The sequence below is a fragment of the Cololabis saira genome, chromosome 10 (assembly GCF_033807715.1).
Source record: "Cololabis saira isolate AMF1-May2022 chromosome 10, fColSai1.1, whole genome shotgun sequence".
In the NCBI taxonomy this organism is placed as follows: domain Eukaryota; kingdom Metazoa; phylum Chordata; class Actinopteri; order Beloniformes; family Belonidae; genus Cololabis; species Cololabis saira.
The window spans coordinates 38,213,496-38,236,308 of record NC_084596.1 but is presented as its reverse complement, the minus strand read 5'-3'; the positions used below and the strand labels follow the sequence as shown (position 1 = coordinate 38,236,308).

Here is a 22,813-nt window from a genome sequence, read left to right as displayed (position 1 = left end):
TTTGAGTTGTGAATAAAGATCTAAGAGAGCGTGGTAATTTTTATTGTGAAGACACTATGGCTTGTTTTGAACTTAATGTACCAAGAGACCGCTGTGACGGGACTGTGAGGGGGGCTGGAAAGGTCCGGAGGTGAAGGAAAGCCGCCTGAATATTATGATATAGGATTTACTATGCATTTGTTCCATAGGTTAGTGCCAGATTTATTGTCTCCACTTTTCCTGGCAATCTGGTCATTTGATTTCTCACAGCAGCCTCTTTAGAGCAACAGAATAGAGGCTTAAGGATCGGAATAAACTAAGCCCCTTTTTTCCTCTATATCCTCACTTGAGTTACTAATCTGCTTTTCCTACCTATGAGTGCAATAAGCTAGATGCCAACTAAAAGAGAACCCTCACTTCAGATAGATCAAAGAAAAAAAAATGAAAATGGGAGTCAGATTTCTACTTTAAGTCTGTCAGAATGCTTTCAAAACTTCAAATCAGGCACAGGTCACAGTCCAGAAACCTTCATACTTTGATGAACAAAAATCCTTTAAAATGTTCAGTGCTTTTCACTTTCAGTGACTCAGAGCAGAGTGTTTAGTGCATTGTGACTGGATGGTGCGCCGTATTTCTGACAGAAATGACCCCCACAGTCCATCAGAGCTCTGATTCATAAATGCATCAAATTTGTAAAAAAAAAAAAAAAAAAAAAAAAAAAAAAAAAGAGGAAGTAAACTCCAAACACAATAAATTCAAGGAACCGCCGTTGCTTCTGTCAAGGATAGAATTTCTACCCGGTAACTCTTAGTTTTGCCATAGCCAGTAAAAGATGTGTCCATGTAAGCAGATGGCAGGTAAAAGTAACAAACTGAAATGACTCTATAAAATGAATAAATAAAGATGAAAAAAAAAAAAAAAATCATACCATCATCGATGATCATTGGTGAAGTGGAAGTGACTTTTAGAGTTGTTGCCTACATTTATAAATACATATATTTCCATATGGGCCAACAGCTGGCTGGCAAGTCCCACAGCTCTTGTGACCTGTGGGACGTGCGAGTTTTGATGTGGAATCAGGAACGCAAGGAAGACACACCCAACCAGCTGTTTTTAAGTATGCTATGATATAGGATTTATGATTTATGTTGACTTAGGGCTGGGCGATATATCGAGATTTTAATATATATCGATATATTTACAAACACGATACGGTACGAGACAATATCGTTTATCGATTTAAAAAAAAAATAAATAAATTTACATTTTTTTTTTTTAATGATTTTGATATAGCCTATTTTGTGACAAATTGACTTGAATGTTTTATTTGAGATTTGCACAAATGTTTTGTTATTTGCACAACTGTCAACCTCAGTGGAAAAGTCTGCCTGTTACTGTCTACATTGTATTAATTACAGTGTATTTTAATTGAATTGTTATGCAGGAAAGGGATATTTGTTTTATTTTATTCAAGAAGCATTTTTATTCTATATATGCAGGCAGTTTATTTTTATTTCATTAGTTTTATACATGTTGATATTGTGCAGACCTCTGTTAACAAAGGTACCTGTGTGACATTTGGCACGAGGCTTTGTATTAAAACTGACTTTTAAGGGTTTGCCTCAGAAAAAAATGAAGCTAACAGAGATGCTATGCTATAATGCTTTGGGGGAAACCCCAATTAAGGCACAGAAAAAATATCGAGATATATATCGAGTATCGCCATTTAGCTAGAAAATATCGAGATATGACTTTTGGTCCATATCGCCCAGCCCTATGTTGACTGTTTGTCAACATACAAAACCATGCATGTCATAGAGCTAAACGTTTGATGGAACAGATTCACTTTTTGATTTTAGCCTTTTATTTCTCTTTCTTTTCAAAATGGCAGTTATGGGGCAAGATAAACTAAAACTTAGTAAAATAAAGGAACTTTGATGTCACCTCAATGTTGTCCTTTAATGTGAGAAACAACAAAATTACTATTATTATTACTTCTGTGAGTTTCAATTTATTTCAGTGACTAGTGTGTTTTTTTTGGGTACCAACAAATTTGTCCTCACCTGCATTTTTAACGTTGGGTCTACCACGACAATAGATGCAAGATGAGGAGGAGAGTTCATGGCCACCGCTTCCTTACAACTGTACTTCTAACATTGCTACAGATCCAGTTATTATCTCCTCCTTGCTTTTTAACTTTGACATGGACTTTTGGGATTTTTAATAATTTTCTATCACTTGCTCAAAACAACCACTTCTAAATAAACTCGGCATGCCATTGGTCAAATATGAATTAAGCAGGATGAGTTTTTAATAGAACAAAACCTCATGAGTTACTAAGCAACAAAAATGTTGACATGGGAAAACTGTAATTTGAATCCTTTGTAGAGATCTGCAGGGCTACATACTGGTTAAATCAGCGCATGCTGTTCACTGTTTTTACTCCAAGAATCCAAGAAAAATAATGATGCACTGCTGTTGGTCTTTGTAATGAAAAAAGGTTGACCGTGTGTGGCTTTTTTAGGGATTTCAAATTTTGTTGCACTGGGTTAATTGAGTGTGTGTTATCAGCAGGCTTTAGATTTGTGAAGCTGGAAATGAATTTACTTTCATCTCAGCAAATGTAACACCCTGAAATTATGTGGTGTCTTGTAAAATAATGAGCGGCTGAGCAGAACACAAGTAACCAGTAAACCATGTGACCAACCAAAGCCTGTAAAGTATTTTCCACGAAATAAACCTTGTCCACCAGGCAATAAGCAAGAGCAAGTGAACACTGGGCTGGACAACTGAAACTAAAAAAAATCTTCCCTCACCTTTTCAGGGGTTAGCATTTATATCAGTGTGTCTCTAAGAAGCTTGGCAGCAGTCTGTGCACATCTCCCTCAGAATGAGGAAGGGCATCTAATCGGCGAAGGATTTCCATACCTGCCTCCCGCCTCCAGTAATCTGAAGTTCATCACACGTCTGGCCGAGCTTTATTTCAAGGGTCTAGAAAATAAATAAGCAAGTGACAGAGATGGAGACAGCGTTAATCCCACAATGACACAGGGATGAAAGGAGTGGCTACTGCATAACATCAGAGTAATGAAGGCCCGAGGGCCACAGCTAAGAAGAAAGGGGGGACGCAGAGAGAAGAAGCAAAAAGATAAGACAGGAAAAGAATGGTAGACATAGAAGAGAGATGATAGATGAAGTGGCGGAATGAAAAGAGAGGGGACAGATGGACAGATGGAGAGATGGGGAGATGGAGAGGGAGTGCAGAACAGGTGAATATGTGCAACAGAAATACACCACTGTGAAGCTCTACTGGTGCATTACTGCAGGAACATAACATACTGTACAGCTTCAAAAGTGTTCATTATGTTTCTTCCATGTGGCTTTAAAGTTTATTTGCGCATCCAGCAGATACAATACATTAGATGCTATTCAAGTGTTATTTTAGACATGCACTCATGTGAAAAAAAGAACAACTCTTTTCAGTTTTATTCACACTATATCTTATTATGTGACACTCAGATAGCATGTAAGTAGTACATTTTTATTACAATGTCCTCAGAAAGAGACTGAACATTTGGACAAAGAACATGACTCCAAGGATAAGGTTTATAAAACTGCATCTGAACAAACCAAAGAATGTCTGGAATAATACAAAAAAGAGGAATATTGTTAATATCAGGAAAAAAAAAACAAGCACCTCATACCAGGTGACAAGCACAGTGGTGGAGAGATGATTATTAGGGCCTGAGCACTTACAGTGCGAAGGCCCTATTGTATCTGTAGGAATTTTTGATATTTAATGGTTTGCATTAATGGGCGTGGCCTAATGGCTCAACAGCGCCCCCTAGAAAACTTTGTGCCTCAAGCCCCACAATACGTTTTGAAGTACATGCACGAAAAAGTAAAGACTTAAAGACTTAAAGAAAAGTCTCTTGGTGCCATGGCCGAAACTGAACAGGAAGTCGGCCATTTTGAATTAATCGTGTAATTTTGCCGCAATTTATGCCATTTCTTCGGCCGTTTCTTCGCTCGAACCGTAACGTGCACCAAGGTGTGTTATACATCAAAATGTGCTTCTCGATCCTGCGACGATGCGCATTACTTTTCTCAGTCAAAAGCGTTACCGTGGCGAAGATAGACGCCAAAAAGCGTGCCCCCCCTTCATCTGATTGGTCCATATTTGATAGTTCCTACTTTCTGCCATAACTTTTGAATGGTTTGATATAGAGAGTCATGGGTGGTGTCATCAGACTCAGTTTTGAGTCCTTGAACATAATTGGTGCAAATTAGCCCCGCCCCTTCTTCTGATTGGTCGATATCTGATAGTTCCTACTTTCTGCCATAACTTTTGAATGGTTTGATATAGAGAGTCATGGGTGGTGTCATCCGCTAAATGTCCAGGCCTGAAGAATCTACATGCAAGTCATACAAGCGCTTCCACTGCAGCACTCCTGAACGTGCATAAGGGTGCGAGGGCCCGTTCATCGCTGCTTACAGCTTTAATTTAGACTTGTCTAACTTGAAAAATATATTATATTATTTCATATTATAAAAGGTATAGCAATGGCCCAGTCAATGTTGAGACCTAAACCAGCAGAAATGCTGCGGCAGCACCAATATTAAATATGAAAGCTGTGCATAAACAAATGCCTGTAAATGTCAATAAACTGAAGCAATGTTGTCAAGAAGACTGGACCGACTTTCTTCCACAACAATATGAGTAACTAATAATGTACTTACAATCATTCTTCCACACATCACCTCCGTATTTTGGCTTAGTTTTTGGTACAAAACGATAATGAGACTGTAATGTATCATGTCGTCTTGCTTATCTGATTGCTGTATCTGTCTGTAAGTTCAGACTGGTAAACACCACATTAATTGTTATGTCTTCACTGAAGATTGCATTTCTGAAGACCCTTCAGAAATGCAGATTAAAATTCTAAAAAAAGAATGTGAGCTCTAACTTTTAGTTCGATGCATTTAGTGCTGTGTTTCTACCCAGTGGACAGACGTGGTTCTGTGTTTCTTTTATGTCTGGCTTTGGTCTCCATCAAATTCTGCAATAACCCAATGTTTAAATAAAGAAAAACTCTTGTTATTGCATTGTGTAGGTTCAGAAAAGATTGTGGTCACTGACTACTGACAAAGGAACAAACAAAGAAGAAAGTAAATAGCTTTAATATCTGATAGCAGAAAATTATTTCACAAAATTGCATACAGTATGCATTGCGTAACTAAGATCTTGGACGAGCTAAGGGTGCACAACCATCTGAAAAAAAGCATTTTCATAAAACAAAGTTTTAAAAGTAAGGGGATTTTCTATTACATTCTAATATCAATACAAAGCATGTCACAATAAAATTCAGTGCGGCCTGAATACAATTTCATACTTGCTGAGAACAATTTAGTTTCCAATTACAAGAACATCGTAGATAACAAGGAATTGTAATGAGGTTGTTTTCCAAAGAGGAACTGCAAAATTATATCTAAAACTAAAATTAATTTTATATTAATATAGCTAAAATAACGTCCGCCTCCAGTGTTGAGTGCAGCCCCAGTCGCAGTTTGTGTCTGACAAGGTCTCAGAATGACAGCTTTCTAAGGGGCAGCACCTCTGTGACAGACCTGAATGAAATGTTTGACTCAAGTGTCAAATATTTGAGATCCTTGAAATGTCAGAAAGGCTCTTGATCCATCTTACTAGACAGTCTCGAAACCGAACACTTCTCACTGGTGGAGGATAACAGAAGAAGAAGAAACAAAGCTCTGATGCTCCTTTTTCTCTGCTTTTTACAATCTATTTACTGCTCTGAGGTAGGGCTGGGCGATATATCGAGTATATTCAAGGTATTGCGGATTCTACTCTGTGCGATGTACAAAATGACTATATCGTGAATATTCAAGTATACATTGTCACGCATTTGCTTTTAGCATTAAATTACAGGCTTTTCTCACTCTCTCGTCTCGTCTCTCCTCAGAGAGATAAAACAAGCGCACCTAGTTACATACGTCAGTCACATGCATGCATCATCATACAGGTGTCCGGGACCGCCGGTGAGTTCCACCTAACTTTCCCAAACTCGGCCTGTTTGCGCCCTGAGCTCATCCACGCGGGTTGCTACGCGCGACGGCCTCTTTTCAAACTGGGACGGTTTAGTAAAGACGGGAGGGGATGTTTTCTCCTCTGACGCCGCGCTGATGCAGCTCCCACTATGGCCTGGAATATACTTGCTGTTGGTGCTTGCGTTCGCGTCCGTTCACGTCCGTTCGCGTGCACCACCAACCGCAATGTCGCTCGCGTTTACGCGAAGAGAGCGTGTAGTACCTGCGGTGACCGATAGGGGGCAGTAAGCAGAGCAACAGTTGGAAAAGTGATTAAATATTTAGTAGTAGCAGTAGCAGATTAGAACAACAAACAAGTTAACATGACACCATTGGATGAAGAGGAGATTATAACATTGCTTTGGTTGCGATCTCGGCAAAGGAAACGGCGCCAGCGACCTCCGCGTCATCACTTGTGGCCAGCTGGTATCTGACCGGGACCAGCGCCACTCGCGGCCAGAGCGAGAACTGCAGGTCGCTTACGCGTTCAGTGTCTTTTTGAGAACGTGCACGTCGACGCGTCAAATGAACGCAGGATACGCAGCCATGATGCGTAGCCTACGCAGTCTGAACTGCAAGTATATCTCAGGCTTATGCCACTCAGTGCGCAAACGCGTCCGCGCGCAGCGCGCCGCCCAAGCCTTTCTCTTCCAGAGCTGAGAAACTTCACCTAGTGTTGCCTTAAATGTGGCCACATGAAATCAATCACTATCATTGAAACAAAGTCAAACAAGACTATATGACGTCATATTTCTAAAAGTAAGTGAAAGTGATGCAAAGTAAAGGAGGAGAGGATGAAACATTGCAGTCCTTACATCTACAATTAGTCTTAATATAAAGGTGCTCTAAAGGCCCTCCTGCTCAGAGCAGCTCATCCCAGGTAAAACCTGGACCAGAAGATGTCCTTTAATGACAATTTTTATGTTTGTGCCACTCACTGCTTAGTAAGTGTTTAATAAATACAGTTTTGGTTAATTTGACTTAGTTGTGATTTCCCCCTTTTTGCATGAAAGTTTTAAATTAGCATATATGAATGCAGTGTGACACAAGAATGTTTTAATGTAGACATATAGAATCATCATACTGGTGTGATTATAGGCATCAAAGTGTTAATTCAAGGCTAAGGCAAAATATCGAGATATATATCGTGTATCGTGACATGGCCTAAAAATATCGAGATATTAATAAAAGGCCATATCGTGCAGCCCTACTCTGAGGTTAGGTTTTCTTTGACCTCTTTTTACATTTAGTCGAACAGCAATCAAACATATTCTACAATCTTAGATAACTGAGCAGGAAAAAAAAGTTGGGTGTAGCAGAAACATCTTTTCTACTACTGAGTTCCAGAGTGATATCATAAGATTTTCCTAAATATCTGTCTTTAACTTTTGTTTATATGGTTTCTGGCTAAGAAAGTGAAGGACTGATTGGGCCTCCACGGTGAGTGTTACCCCCAAAAATCCCCACATCAAACAGTGATACTGACTCCGTCAGACTTGAACCCACTGAAAACTGTAACGATTCAACAATCCCTGTCATCGTCACTGTCAGATATAAGACGGCGTGAATTTTAATAATGTTAGATTCGTTGGCACACATAAATGACCGTCTCCTGTTTTACATATTAAAAAGCCTTTTCCACTTGCAGAGAAAATGACACTCTTGGACGTCAGATCCTTTTTTAACAAGACATTTCTCATTAAATGAAACCTGGCTTAACGCAGATGGAGCAGCTACTTTCTTTGAAGCTTCACTGCTGAACTACAGCATCTCATACTTGAGAGGTAAGAATACATTTGGTTATAACGTGGCTTTTTGAATTATAATGGTTTTATTTTTATCAGATCGGCTTTCTATCGCAGATCATTCAGAAGTATCTTCTCTTGTTTGCACAAACTATGTAAACAAGATTAATTATTTCAGGTGATGGTAACGTCAGATCCAGCTTTTTTCTCTCTTATTAAAATTTCCTCATAAGTACGGCCTACTCTTAACAGATGCCTCATTTTAGATGTTGTATTAACTCACAGCCTGACAAGAAATATCTCCTAAATAGTAGATTTTTGGACTAGATTTTTGGATCAGATCCCTTCTGTGTATTTTCACTGTTTATGCGTTTTATATCCCGGAATATCAAAATACAGGATCTCAAACTGCTAGGAAAATGTCTGTTATCTCTGAGCTGACTGAAAATGTTACCTTTTTTGCGGCAGATGTTTTTTATTTTTCCTGTGATTTTTATGGATTGTTTTAACAGTAAACTAAGATCAAACCTTATTGTGGTGGTCCTATTCATAAGAATGATATCCAAAACAAAATGTACAATTACAGACAAGCTGAAATAAGAAATAACCACAATCTTGACAGTAACTATTTTCTTTAATACATTTTCTCCCGTGCAACTTTTCACCTGTGCAATGTCTACAATAATGATTTCCATTATGCCAATCACAAGCTTAAGACATGAGGGGGGTAAATAATGTTGTAGTTTCTAGTGAATTGCCATCAAAAACAAGATAAACAATGTCAGTCTACATCACAGATTTGAATAATCACCTCACAGATTTTCCTGTGGGAGACTATTTATGGGAAACTCACACCGACTTTTTAACGTCTGCACCAGGTAAAAAGTAAAGAAGTAAATCTGCTATACAAGTAAAAGGTTGACTAACTTCCACCATCAGCAGCTCAAATTAAACCTAATGGTGGCATTAAAGATATCAGGTCAGCCCTCTTTGCCATCCAAAGTTTTCAACTTTAATCAGTTGAAAAAGTCGTTTACGCAAAGTAGCAGCAGAAGCCTGTCTGGTGATCATCCGAAGTAACCCTTTTGTTTTTCAAAGATCCACCATAGTTGAAATACTATTACAAGAAAGAAAGCACTTCGTGTCAAAACAATGACACATTAAAATACAATAATGACAAAACAAGTCATAAGGTGATAATTAGGTTTGTGAACTCAAACAGCGCTAAATAATCATTTTCATTACCACTCTCAATTTCTGTTAACAATGAATATCATTGACTAAAATAAACATAACAACAATTTCAAACAAACTCCACACCAGTGCCAGGTTCCAAAGTAAACTCTGGCTTAAACTCCGAGATATTGCCTTTTTGCCCTCCAATATTATATACTATTGATAAGTAATGAATCAGCAAGGAAGCCAAGTGTCAAGTTGACTGATACTGTGAGGATAATCAGCAGCAGCAGCTTGTAGCGTGTTTCAGAAAGGCAATAGGCCATATTAAAATACCCTCTAAAGCCACGAGGTTGAGAATTGTATTATTCAATTGCTTTTTGAATTTTAAATAAATGAAATTATCTGCATCTAACCAAACCCTTTTGCAGTGGCAGCATTCATGTATTTTTGTTATTATTAGTTAATTCTGTGATGAGACAAGACCGTACCTGAATTCAGAGTAATTATAATCAAGCACAGATGACTTTCATCGTATAGCTTTATTGGAGAATCGATCCCAGAAAATGAAGAGAGTCTATTACAGTTCACGGTCAAAGCATTCAACTCGTGGTTTATAATCTTATTGTCAGGTTATTAACAGAATGCCGTGTAGGTACTAAATGGAGCAAAAATTCATCAAAATTACACAAAAAAATGACCTCATTTGGGAGAAAAAAGCAATAGATACAAAAATTAATAAACATCTGTATGAGGACATCAGTTGGAAAAGCACTTTGATTCTTAAGTCAATTCATTATCTGTGAAATGAATCCATCAACTGTCAGCAGTTATTTATGATGCCCTAACAATATGGCGCCACCATATACATCAAAACTCATGTTTTAACTATGATTGAATGGTTTATGCCACTGTGATGGAGAGTAGGTTAGGGTGGGAACGTTAACGTGTGCTGGTGGCCATCATGCGTACAGTTGGCATCCATCTACCTTTGAGCTGCAGCAGCTTCTGTGACACCTGTCTCTGGAAACTCACAGGTGACTTGTAATTGTCAGAAATGATGAAAAATGTATTTCCATTTAGTTCTAAGCTGTAGCAAACAGCATATTTGACTTTAGCTAGTAAACACCTGACTAACACAATTGCTGCATCTGTAGTACAGAGGACACCTGTTTATATTTTGTGTAGCAATTTCTCCACAGCTGTTATTATATTACTCACACCTGATATAATCCTTGTTTTTTTTTCATTTTAGCTTAAATTGACAGTTGACATTGTCCCCAAGGTATTACTTTATGACCTTGGGACACAGCCAAACTACTAAATATGTATTTTGAACTGTCAAAAATGCCAAACTCTTCTTTGTGAACAGCTGAATAATTTTGAAATCTGGTCTTTGCCTGGTCTTTGTCGCTTAAAAGAGGAATGAACAAAAGAACCAGAGATGTATCTGGATGTTGCATCAGCCTCGGTGTGCACACATCAAATCCCATCTTGATAGCTCAATTATCAGCTGAAGCCGACTTCCAACCGGCTGTCTCTGAGTGTCATGGAAGCGTGGGAAAGCATCAGACGTTACGTTTCAAGAAAATTAACCCTCACATGTTCACCTATTGCTTGCTAATTGAAAGATGTTTTTGTATGAACATGTTCAGAGAGTCACCCCTGCCTGAAAATGCAGTTTCATCACTGCTGCATCAGCTCAGTTCCAGTGGGAGTTTCTTCTTATTCCCTCTTCAATTGTCTCAATCCTGCCATTTTTCAAGAAGATCAGAATGTTAATTGAATTAAGTTGTAGGTGTGTGTATGTGCATTTTCTGTATGTTACTGCATGTAAAAAACATACGAGTGTTTCTGTTACTGTATATTATGTGTGTTGAAGGCACAACACAGTACTCAGTAAATATGAACTCTTCTTTAACATCGCTTCACCCACTGTTCCAGCTTTCAAAGTGAGAACCGAGCTTAATCACATGATGGAGAAAGATTTCCTTCAGACCTGCCGACTGAACATATCCTCTGACTATACTTCCACAAAGCCCGATGTTTAATGCGTATAGGTGCCACCAGAGGCGGTGACGGACAGGGAGGAATGTTCAAGTTGACGTCCCACTAGCAGACCGCGACGCTGTCAAAACAGACTCAACGTCTGTGAGACACATCCCGTACAGAGGGACGGGGAGATGGCAGAAAGGATGGAAGAGGAAGTGCGGAGAACAGTGTCCAGGTGACTGAGAGCAGGAGACAGGGATTCCTCCCTGTCTCTCTTTTCCTATCCAGCTGTTTGCTTTGAAAGATGGCAGAAGACAAAAATGTTGTGACAGAAATGAGGCTGTACACAGAGTAAATAGCCAGTTTCATAATGGCAAAAGATATGTTATTATTCATTAAATTATTCCAATTACATTATTATTAAAACCCAAAGGGTGGAATACTTTTATATTTAAAGGTTATAAGCTGTTGGTCAAATATTCAAGTTGCTCTGTTTATTACCAGTGCCAGTGCCAGTGGAGTCTTGACTTCTAAAAGACATTTTTCATCTCCGTGCACCTTGGGAGTCTGGGAAGTTGTGCAGGAAACTCTGAAATTAAGTCTCAAAAATCTTTATTTTTTAAAAGGTCAGGCCCCACACACTGTAAGTCCTTCTGATTTGAAATGTAACATGCAGGTCTTGTTCAATATGCTCAACAAAAACACATCTTTGGCAACTAAATTGCACTATACTGGATTTCTTTTTTAAATGTTTTATTTATTTTTTGCTTGTTTTTTTTTCCCTGTATACTGTACATAGTCAGTAATATGACATCTCCATTTTAGCTTTTTTTCTGTAACAACTTTGGTGCGCAGCACTGTTGGACCGACTTTCACAGTTCAAATATAATCAGCAGAGTCCGTGAAACAACACAGCTGCATAGACAAAAAAGGGGATTAAAAGAAACTGGCCATAGCTTGTGCACTTTATCCAAGCATCATAAATGTTTGTAGATTACATAAGCATAAACAAGCATCATGAATTGCTTGTTTATACTTGCCAAATATTTACTGACTGCTTTAGGCATACAGAGACTTTAAATTTAACAATGTTACTGGAAATGAAGAGCACATGATCCCTAAATCAGCTCCATGGTGACAATGTGATTAAAGTAAAGTAAAAAAAAAAACAATGGCACGGCTAGAAATTGTTGAATTGGATTTTGCTATAACTCACTCAACTTTATACCAAATTATGTAGATTTTGGCAAATATATTTAAGTTCTATCTAGAAATGGTCCACAAGCCACATTTTCAGCTATGCCCATGGGGGTAACCAAATATGTAAACCCCAAAAAATTATTTAGGGAAATATGATACACAAGATCAAGGAATGAGTACAATTTAAAACCCTTGTTGACTGAGGAATATGTATAAGTCTTATACATCTTTTTATGTCATTGTTTTCCTCTGCCTCTTCATCACATGTACTGATTGCAGTGATGCATTAATGTTGGAGTGTTGCGTCTGTGAGGTTATTAACAAAGCTGCTCATTTTAATTGCCATTGATCATCCAGTAGTCCGTATAGTTGGAAATGTAAGATATGTAATAATTACCTAAGATGTTTGCCTAGAATAAAACTAGGGATTTTCTTACCAAAATACTTGAACCCATAATATAACAAAGTGTTCATCAATTAGACACAGTCATCAACATATTCAGCAAAAATACCATCAAGAAGACAGAATAACGTGTCAGTAGTTACGGAGCGTAATAACTGCAACCAAACTTGATGGAACAAAATCAAAGCATACAGTAACTTTAGTCATGGTATTAAACGGTCTCGTTCTTGAATATACAACTATAAACCTTTGCAAAATGACCACGGGTTACATTTGAATTGACTCACACATCACTAAAAGTTTTTAAATCGCTGCATTGGCTCCCTGTGTCTTTTAGGATTGATTTTATGATTTTGAAGAGTCTTAATGGTCTTGTGCCTTCTTGTTTTACTGATTTGCTTTTACCTTATGCAGACGCTCAGGTCCTCCGGCAGAGGCCTTCTCAATATTCCCATTGTTAAAACAAGAGCCCATGGTGAGGCAGCCTTCCAACACTACGCATCACACTTATGGAACAGATGACTGGAGAACTGGAGGGCTGCAGGGAACATTCATGTTTTTAAAAGCAGGCTCAAGAATTACTTTTTTAATCTGGCTTTTAACTAATGTCCCCTTTGTTTTAATCCGGTTTTGGACTTTCCATGTAACATTTTCTGTTTAGCTTTGTTTTTTAAACACATTTTACTGTTATTTATTGCCGATATCTTTTCTCTTTCTACTACGATGTATTATTATTTATATCTATTAATTGTTTTTTTTAATTTATTTGTATTGACTAAGCTTATTTTCATTTTTATATTTTTCATACTTTTTACTTTCTAACTCCAGTGTTTCCTCAGTGGGAGTCCTCTGCATTGGGGGGCTGTTGATTCTCGGTCTGTCCACTCCCCCCTGGGCTGTGGTGGGTCCATAGATCCATCCATAGATCCATCCATAGATCCATCCAACAGGGTGGTGTTGGGCCCTCCATGCCGCCCCAGGGTGGGTTGTGACCCCCTGGCCCCCTACCACGCAGTCTGGCCCCCAGGCGTAGCAGCCTCCTCCAACTGCAGATGGCTCCCTGTGATAGTGTTCCCTCACTGGCTCTTCTGTGCGCAGCAATGTTGCTGTGTTGTTATTTCTTTTAATCTTGAATTCTGTTTTATCATTGATAGGGATTAGAGTGGGGGAGGGGGGAGTGTTTTTACTGTTAAGCAACTGCATTTTATTGTATGAAAAGTGCTATATAAATAAAGTTTGATTTGATTTGATATAGCCTTGTTGCAGAACAAGGTCTTTTAGGGTGGAAAGAGTCAGAATGCTTTTAAAGGTGTATACAAATAAACACTAAAACTGCTTTGATATTCTTTCACTGGCCCAGCTGAGCTCTGTATCCATCTTAAAGTACATAAATCTCATCCGCAAGTCAAGGCCTCTGTACTGCAGGATGTTCTCAGTGGGCTTTTCATCATACAGCCTTCATACTGAGGAACCTATAATGGATTAAGTATAATGTCTTATCTTGCAATGACACATTTGGACACTACGACTTACACAGCATTTAGTAAATGACAATACTCACCATAACTCACCCCCAGCAGGCTGTCTGAAACTCTCAAATGTATGGTTGGTGAGTATGTTAGTGTTGCCTCATAGCTACATCATGCCATATTTTGTCTGAATGGCGGAGCTGCAACGGATCCTAATGTCACATTTCCATCATGCAGCATGTGTTATAAAACCTCCTTCTGCATACTGCTTTCCTCTCCCTCAGGAAATAAGTAGGCTATACTGCTACATGGTGCAATCCAGCCTTTAAAGATATTTTTTTTCTTGAGCAGCTCCTTCCGACCATAACATTTGGGGTTAATGTTTTGTATTTATAGCCACAATCAGAATAAAAAGTTGGGATGATGTGTGAAATGGAAGTTAAAGAATAAACCTGTAATTTTTACATTTACTTTGACTTTTACATCTTTGCAGAAATTATGAACCAAAGATATTTTTTTATTTTTCCTAATCAGCCTAAATGTATTCCAATTTACAAGAAAAAGTTAGGACACTCTACACTTTGGCATTGATAATACCAAAATTGTCATTATTTTAATTTTCGATCCCAAATTCTCCACACACTCTCTACTGGGAACAGAAGAGGACTGCAGGCAGGATAGTCCAGTGCCTGTTTTTGTCCTCTTAAACCGTGCTTTCGTTATGTGTGCAGTATGTGGTTTTATACTGTCTTGTTGAAAAATGAATGCATGTTGCTGGAAAAGAAGAGTTCTTGAAGGCAGAATATGTTGATCCAAAACCTGGCAGCATTAATTTCTCTGCATTAATGCTGCCATCACAGACGTATAAATGACCTTTGCAACCCCAAACCATCACAGAGGCTCACAGTTAAGATGATGCTTTTCTTGTCTTTGAGTAAATGGGCCAATTATATTACGACAACGACCTGCAATACTGAACAGTCTAGACCTCAACACACACAATTTTAGTGTGTGATGATTCATTCCAGATTTCTCTGAGCTCACACATGTTTTTTTTTGTTTTTTTTATACACAGTGAAGGGACATTTGTGAATATGAATTTCTATTTTAGCTCAACAAAAAGGTTTCTCAAAGCACTCTCTGCCCCATGCAGTTATATCAGAGACGTTCTATAAACCGAGACAGCCCACTAAGGTTCGAGTTCTTGTATCTGTGTCACGTGACTGCCACGCCCCTTTAGGAGACCGGAAGTAGGTCCTGAGTCTATTGAGTCCTATGGGAAAAGTGAACGTGAGCACAGATTATTACCAATTCCTTCGCCCCATAGTAACCTAAGTAAATATGGGACCCATTTTTCAAAAGCCACAAACCTTCTGAACATTCTGACACCAAAATGGCAATTTTCAGACCGACAGATTAGGAGAAAATGAACTTTGTTTGAGACCTGTCTCTGTCTGAGCAACACACTCTCGCGAGATTTGGCTCTCCTCGTTTTCCCATCGGATAAAATTAAGTTTAAAACTAAAATAAAACTTGCTTCTTTGCTTAATAATACTCTTATTTTTATTATTTAAGTATTTTTGGAAGAAAGTTGTACTGTATCTAGTGTTGTATGTTCCAAAACGATGTGGGGAGCGGGGCGGCCACGCCCACTTAGGAGACCGGAAGTGAGGTCAGAGAGGCGGCCACGCCCACTTAGGAGACCGGAAGTGTATACCATTCCATACCATTGCCAGTAACGGCAATGCGCTATCTTGTGTATAGAGGATGTTTGGTTATATCAGCTGTGTTCCAGTTTGCACCCATTCCGGACTCCGGAAAGACTCTGTCTTTTACGTTCTGTTGTACCAAATTACTATGATTACATGTTGACATCAATTTCTTCAAATTATATTTTTGTAAACTGCGACCATGACAACTTTTCTGGAACACACAGAAGGGCTTAAAAAAAAATTGATCAACAAATGACAAAAGAAAAAGCATACATTTTCTACATTGGAATAAAAGTCAATGTGAATCTAAGAATCTCTGTGGTTTTTATTGTTATTTTGCATTTTATTATTGTTTCAACATTTTCTGATTTGGACTGAGTTTATTAGTCTGAGCGGAAAATCTAAAACATTGGTTGCATGCCTTCGGTAAGAAAAGAATGTCACCCAGAACTTTGGAATTCAAAGAACTAGAAATACTTTCACCTTATTTGTCTTCTGGATTGTTTTTACATAATTTCAATTGATGATTATGTACTTTAAGAAACAGCCGGGGGCCAAATGTATGAATGTTTTGTCAACAAAAGAACCTTGGATAAGGTACAAACGTTTATTTACAAAGGGAAAACTGCAGTGGAAATGTTTGCATCTCATGCATTTTTGAGAACATGTTTTCAAACATTGTTGAAGCATATAATGTGGTGAAACTGAAACTATTGTGTTGAATAAAGAAAGGCAGCAAAAACACTGTCTGTGCGACCCTGCAACCTACTTGGCAATCGATCCTGAAGGGTGAATGCTACAAACAAAACAAAAAAAAGAAAAATATAATTGTTCTAAGATTGTCCTGAATTTCTGGCACAATTTGATGCTTGACTCATGATTCACTTTGGACTTCTTACATTCTGCTTTTAAAAACACCCAAAGTCAACTAGTTTTATGTATCTGATTTCAGACACGATAACAGCTACAGTGTAGTTCTCATTCATAAGATCAGCGCTTTCAGGAAGGAAAAGCATCTACAAGATGAAAGCTATTGTTCTGAGAAGCTGGCAGGTGTAGCAACAGCTCACTCTTGTTACAAGTAACAAATAGTGGAAGATCCCAGCAATCATGACAAAGAAATGCGCATGTAAGCTGTCAAAACATATTAAAGATTCTACCTTTCAGCAGGTACATTTTGGTTGACTGAGCCAAAAAAGAAAAACTAAAACCATAGAATACCAACACATACATGAGGGGTATGAACTGAATCTCCTTGGTTACTGACCACACCGATGCTCGAGATTAGGGTGTAGAGTAGAATAAATAGGATGATGTTTCTGTCTACTGCTCACTTACTTTCAAATAGTCCAGTTTTATGAAAATAGCTTAATGTACAGCAAGATTCAATTATTTTAGAAAAACTGATCACGACGATGAAAAACACACAGACAAATGATTTCTAGTCTTTTCATAAATGATGTATATACAAGGTTTTATTTAAATAAAAATACTCTGCATTGCAAACCTATTCCTTATTTTGGCCTATATATGCACACAATCATGACGTCAGCTTCAGATGTTTTAATATATTTCAGACATACATATGAAATGGCTAGAAAACACATTCAAGCAAATTATTCATTTTGTTCTCTAGTTCTCCTTACTTAAAAAGCAATTCATGAATAAGCCTGAATATTTTTGTATGAAGAGGCCCAGAAGAGACATCATAGTGTGTCTGTGTATAAACGTGTCTGTGTGCGTTCAAGGCGGGAAGACCCAACTGGGTCCTTTTTGTGTTAAATCTGTATGTTCTAATAACTGTGCTGGAACTTTACTTTTTTTTCTGGGGTGATATGATTTACTTTGACGCATTAAAGGGATTTGGGAATTAACTTGATTGCTGTCAACCCCAGAGTTTGATAAGAGAGCCGGCTGTACACCTTCCTCTCCTCTGTGCATCAAATAATCCAGTCTGACACCCCCTCGCCCCAATAGCCTACTTTTGCATAGTCATGCAAGTAGATTGCTGCACCTAACCTAAATGACAAAATAAACTTCCCAGTAACTCATAATGTTCTTTTTCACATGTTGAGACTGGTAAACTTATCTTGTGTAGAAATAACAATGTAAAATGACACCTAACAATCGTAAAAATAGACATATAAGGAGATATACTTTGGCCAGGCACCTGTACCTGTGTGTTGTGATTGCCTGCAGCAGTCTTGTCAGGTTACATGTGATCAGGGCATCGCAGAAGTCAGTTGTATTTATCAGCTGCGCTGTCTAACGGATAAATACAACTGACTGAAAGTTTATAATCAGCTTCCAAAACCTTTAGTTTTTCCCTTCGTGTATTCTGGCTTGAAATGATATGGCTCTGGATTGTTTGATCCAAAGTAAGTCTTATCAGTAGATGACTGCATACTCAGAGTTGGCCACAGTCAGTGATCACGGTTATCCACCAGCCACTGGTAATACGCTGCTGCTGAAAGTTATATCTTGATTTGTCGGTGCTGTTTGAAATCACAGCGTCCAGTTTGTGGCATTTCACCAAAATGAGGAAAATCTATATCTATATATCTATCTATACACAGTATTGAAAACAATCATGGAAGGCATTTAAAGAAAGAGCAGGGGAAGAGCAGATACTTACAAAGTAAAAAAAAAAGCTTCAAGAAAAACGCCAGAAACTCAAGATTACTCAAAATCCATAAACCCTAACAGGTGTCTCTTTGACCCGTCTTATCTCTAGACAAATGGCAGCTTGGACAAGCTCCAACTGACCTCGACTGAACAGGAAAAAGCAGGTTTAGAAAATTGATGGATGTCTGTGTGTGAACACACATTATGAGTGTGTAGCGAAGAGAGACATCAGCAGTGACCTTGGACAAGAAATTGTTAAAAGGTAATTTCCAAACAATTTTCAGTCCATCTTTCTGCAGTGGGAAAAGACTATTTACAAGTGGGACCATTTCACGAGAGAAGCCCATCTCCACAAGAGTGGACGTGCCACAAATGTCAGACCAGGTATGTGTACTTATTATAAGTCCCAGTAAGCGAATTAAAGTTGATGTACAGTTATGTACAGTTAAAAAAAATAAATAAAATAAACTAAACATTATGGCATAAAAGCAGAATTCTTCCATTCTGTGCATTTTTTCAGTTTTTACAGATGATACCTTGGGTGGTTACAGCAGGGCTTACAAACCCCTCTGCTCACAGACCAGGCTTCTAATCTTCAAATTCGATGGCATTCCTTTTCTTCTGGGGTTTCCCCTAATAAAACATGCCTATCTTTTATCAGCTTTCTCATCTCTTCTCTAGGCAGCCAATCTGTTCATTCTAAACACTCTGCTATGGCTTCTGCCTTCAATATTACGCGCGTCACGTCCTGTGCAACAGAGTGTTTCAAATCTTCGACAAGCTGTGGCTTGAATAACTATTTTATTTCATCAGTAAGCAGTAGAGGGGTTCTCAGGTGTAGGGAAAGGCAGTGAACACATGCTGCATGACACTCGTGACCCCACCCCGTGAATCGCTGCGGTAGATATTTTGGTCTATACTTAATCTAAGGGATGGAGAAGAAACACTTGCGTGTGGCTGAGGGCAATTATGGAAGACAGTCTCCAAGCACTGCTGCTTAACTCCTTGACAAACAGCACAATGACCACATCATCCATCATTATGTAAATTGAGATCTCCAGCTGGAGAGTAACCCGAGATTGAACCTAGAGAGATAAAATTAGCAGCTGAATATGAAGAAAGACTACATGAAGAGACAGAGCGAATACACATTTCACATCAATCACTTTTTAGTGTCCTCAGTAAAACTCAGCCTGTTTGTGCGTGTTAGATACTCATAGGGGGGGGGTGTTGTGTATTCTTTGTCTCCCATGCGGCCCATTCTTCAGTCCATTGCTCAAATTGCTCACTCCAAACCACCTCATCAGTTTTAATATGTTCTCTGTGAGTTGATACACCCATCAACCTGGTCAAGGAGATACACACATATTCATGTTTAATGTCCTCATTACCTCAGTCAAGGAGATCCAAACACCTTCACTGTGCACCTGAACACAGACGTCCTCATGTCACCACTGGCAGTGCTCGTGTCTCTAGATCATGCTTGCTCAGACTACACGCGTCTGTGATGGAGTGCTTGATCAATACATAATACCTGATGGCAACGGACCCAATACAAACACACACTCATCTTAAAGTCCTTGTTGCAGATGAGACATAAAACCATCAAAGGGTGTGTCATATGTTGTGATGTGAGTTGTAGCTGTAGCTATTGTGCTTATTATCTCCCCTGACGGCTTTACCAGCTGGACGTTTTCACTGCTTTCATTCTGCTCACACTGTTTCCCAAGAGTTTTCAACGTACCCCAACGGCATTACGTGTTGCATTTTAATCGATCTAAACACTTTTGAAATGTGGATTGTGGCACCAGTGCCTGGAAAAGCTGAACGCATTCTGATGAATCATAATTAAGATGAATTCTGTTGCAAAGTTGTGATATTGCTGAAGCAACTAATTTTGAAAACCTAAAAACCCTCCCCGGTGCCTTTGCCGCTTCCGCATTAGTCGAAAACCAACTTATAACCGTGGCTGAGTCTGAGACGCAAGTCGGACAGCAATGATATTGAGTTTAATCTTTTTTGAGGAAGGTAGACGAGGCTCTTGGGTCTGAGTGCCAATAATCCATTACAGCAGAAAGAAAAATGGGTTTGTTGAAGTGAGGAAGCGAGTGCTAAGTGCAGAAAAAAATGATTGCATCTTCTTGAAGACGACCCATCATTCTGCTTTTGGTGTTGGTGCCATTTTTCTGTTTGTATCAGTTTGGATTAGCGATGCTAAGAAATGTCTGTTCGTATCAAGCTCTTGCTTAAGGATCTTGCTGCAATCAGTCCCATAAGGTCTACAGTTGAAAATCCAGCTGTTATGAGGCAGAATGCAGGGTACACACTGGACATGATCCCGGTTGATCAGAGGTGCTCTGCTTTTATTTCAAATGTTTACTTATATTTATATTTGATGGTTTTAGTAACATGATCTCGACCCTTTTCCTCTTCTGTGTTGTAAAATCCAATGAATGTCAAATTGATTTTTAATTTTGTAATTTCAACCTAACTGTGACTATATTTACTTAAATTAAAAATTTGCCTTTCCATCTCTGGACCAATGCACTGGTAAAAGAGATATTTCTTCCTGTGAATTTAGTGGCAACGTGCTCTTCATCTGCATTTCTTTGTAGAAGAGATGCAGCCGATCTATAAGAATGAAAGCGTATGGAAAAAAATAAATTTAGTCATATTTAAATTATATTTTGGTTCAGGATGTACTTCAAAGAATGTTTAAATGTCATAAATCTACGCAATAACCAAAAGAAAACTGTTTTCACACTGACAGTGGCTCTATTTATTACTGCCATTTGATATTTATGAGCGAAGCCATGTAATCCAAGATGAAAAAAATGAGACAGCGTTGAGATTTGATTAAATGTTATTATCATCAGGTTTGTAAAAGAACAACTCGTAAAACTCGTATTCAAATTTTGCCCCTTCAATCTGAATTCATTTTGGAAAAAAACAAACGTATTAATCACCTATGAATTTTGCCTTATATGTCTTCTCTCAATGTTTTCACTACAAATCTGCTTTTCCATTTGAGGGCGAGGTTAGTCTTTTTCTTTTTCTCATTTAGTTCTTTTGTTTTTTTAATAAGTGCTTGTTGGCAATATATGAGACACTGTACACTTGCACAGAAGTGGCTCATAGCCTCATGAAGACAGCTCCAACTTTCCAATTACATATAGAAAAATTCCTTTATAAGTGGTAGAAATCACGGGATGGTCACAGTCTGCTTCACTGTTTTGTGAAACCAGGCAGTAGCAGAAATATTAATCTGTAAGGAACATTTCAATTTTCCAACCATTAGTTTCCAGAAATTTTAATTAAGCATAAGCTATAAATCTCAATTTTTTTCTTAATTTCTCTGCTGTCTTATTTTAAGCTGTACAAGCTCAGTCAGTGAGCTGCACGAAGGCCAGAATCCAGAGCGTATCCAAACAAAGTCCTTTACTATATTAGTTTCACTACACAACTGTGATGTAGTATTAATTTTGAGTGATGTATAGTTCTTGTGCCATCACCATTCTGAACTACTAACGTCTGCCCAGCCGGCATCTTTAATATGTTTTGCTCTGTAACAAGACGGATTCAAAATGATGCAAATCCTCACTGCCAAAGGAGTAAATGAATTAATTATGAATGATCTCATTTGTGTATCTGGTCTTTAAATGACCCATGTAAGTGGCATAGATCATTGGACTAATCATGTATGTTAATGTCATATAAATTAAAATACCAATATGTATATGTATATCCCATCTCCACTGTACAGTCCAATATAATCTAAAAGGGATGCAGATGACCTACGCAGGCGTGCAGCTCCGAAGTGGATCTCCAAAAGTAATGGGATTTAAAAACATAAAACCACATAGCATGGCATCAAGACAAAAACTCGATTTGAATTCATAAGATTTTATGAGTCATTTATCTGACTTAAGACTTCCTAAAATGAGACTACTCCGTTTTAGGGGGCTTGTTGCAGTAAATTCTGCTATGGTGTATTTTCATATCATCTGGGTTTTCTAGTAAGTTATTTGCACGAGAACACTGATTTCTATCCATTTATTTAATTTAATACTGGTTTGGATGGTTTGCATGTCTCAGCCTTCCGGATCATAAAACATAGAGCACGTTTCCGGCGGTTTCAGGCTCAAAAGCCTGCTAAAAGCAAACCAGTTTTGTAATCATTTCATTGTGTGAAAATTTTAGAATCTCAAGGTCTTATTTTATGTATTATTCGTTTATTGTATCACCATTTTACTGTTTTATTGTATTGTGTATTTTTATTTTACCTGCCTTGGGACTATGGAGCAAATTAGCTTGTTTGCTTTAATCTGCTTATATCTGTCGTTTATAAAAGTCAATTAACATGTACTGTCCCTGTCAAATAAACAGATGAAATTAAATTAAATTAAA

At 38.2% G+C, this 22,813-nt stretch overlaps 1 protein-coding gene across 2 annotated transcripts in view; it reads right to left on the bottom strand.

Moving 5' to 3' along the window:
• The window catches only part of brinp2 (bone morphogenetic protein/retinoic acid inducible neural-specific 2), a 230,807-nt gene that overhangs the window by 185,883 nt on the left and 22,111 nt on the right, over nucleotides 1-22,813 (bottom strand). Inside the window, exon 2 of one of the 2 annotated variants that reach the window (XM_061732840.1) lies at nucleotides 2,908-2,970. The exons of the other annotated variant lie outside the window; for it this stretch is intronic. The gene's annotated coding sequence lies outside the window, so the exon portion shown is untranslated. The remainder of the gene's footprint in view (nucleotides 1-2,907; nucleotides 2,971-22,813) is intronic. 2 annotated transcript variants of the gene reach the window in all.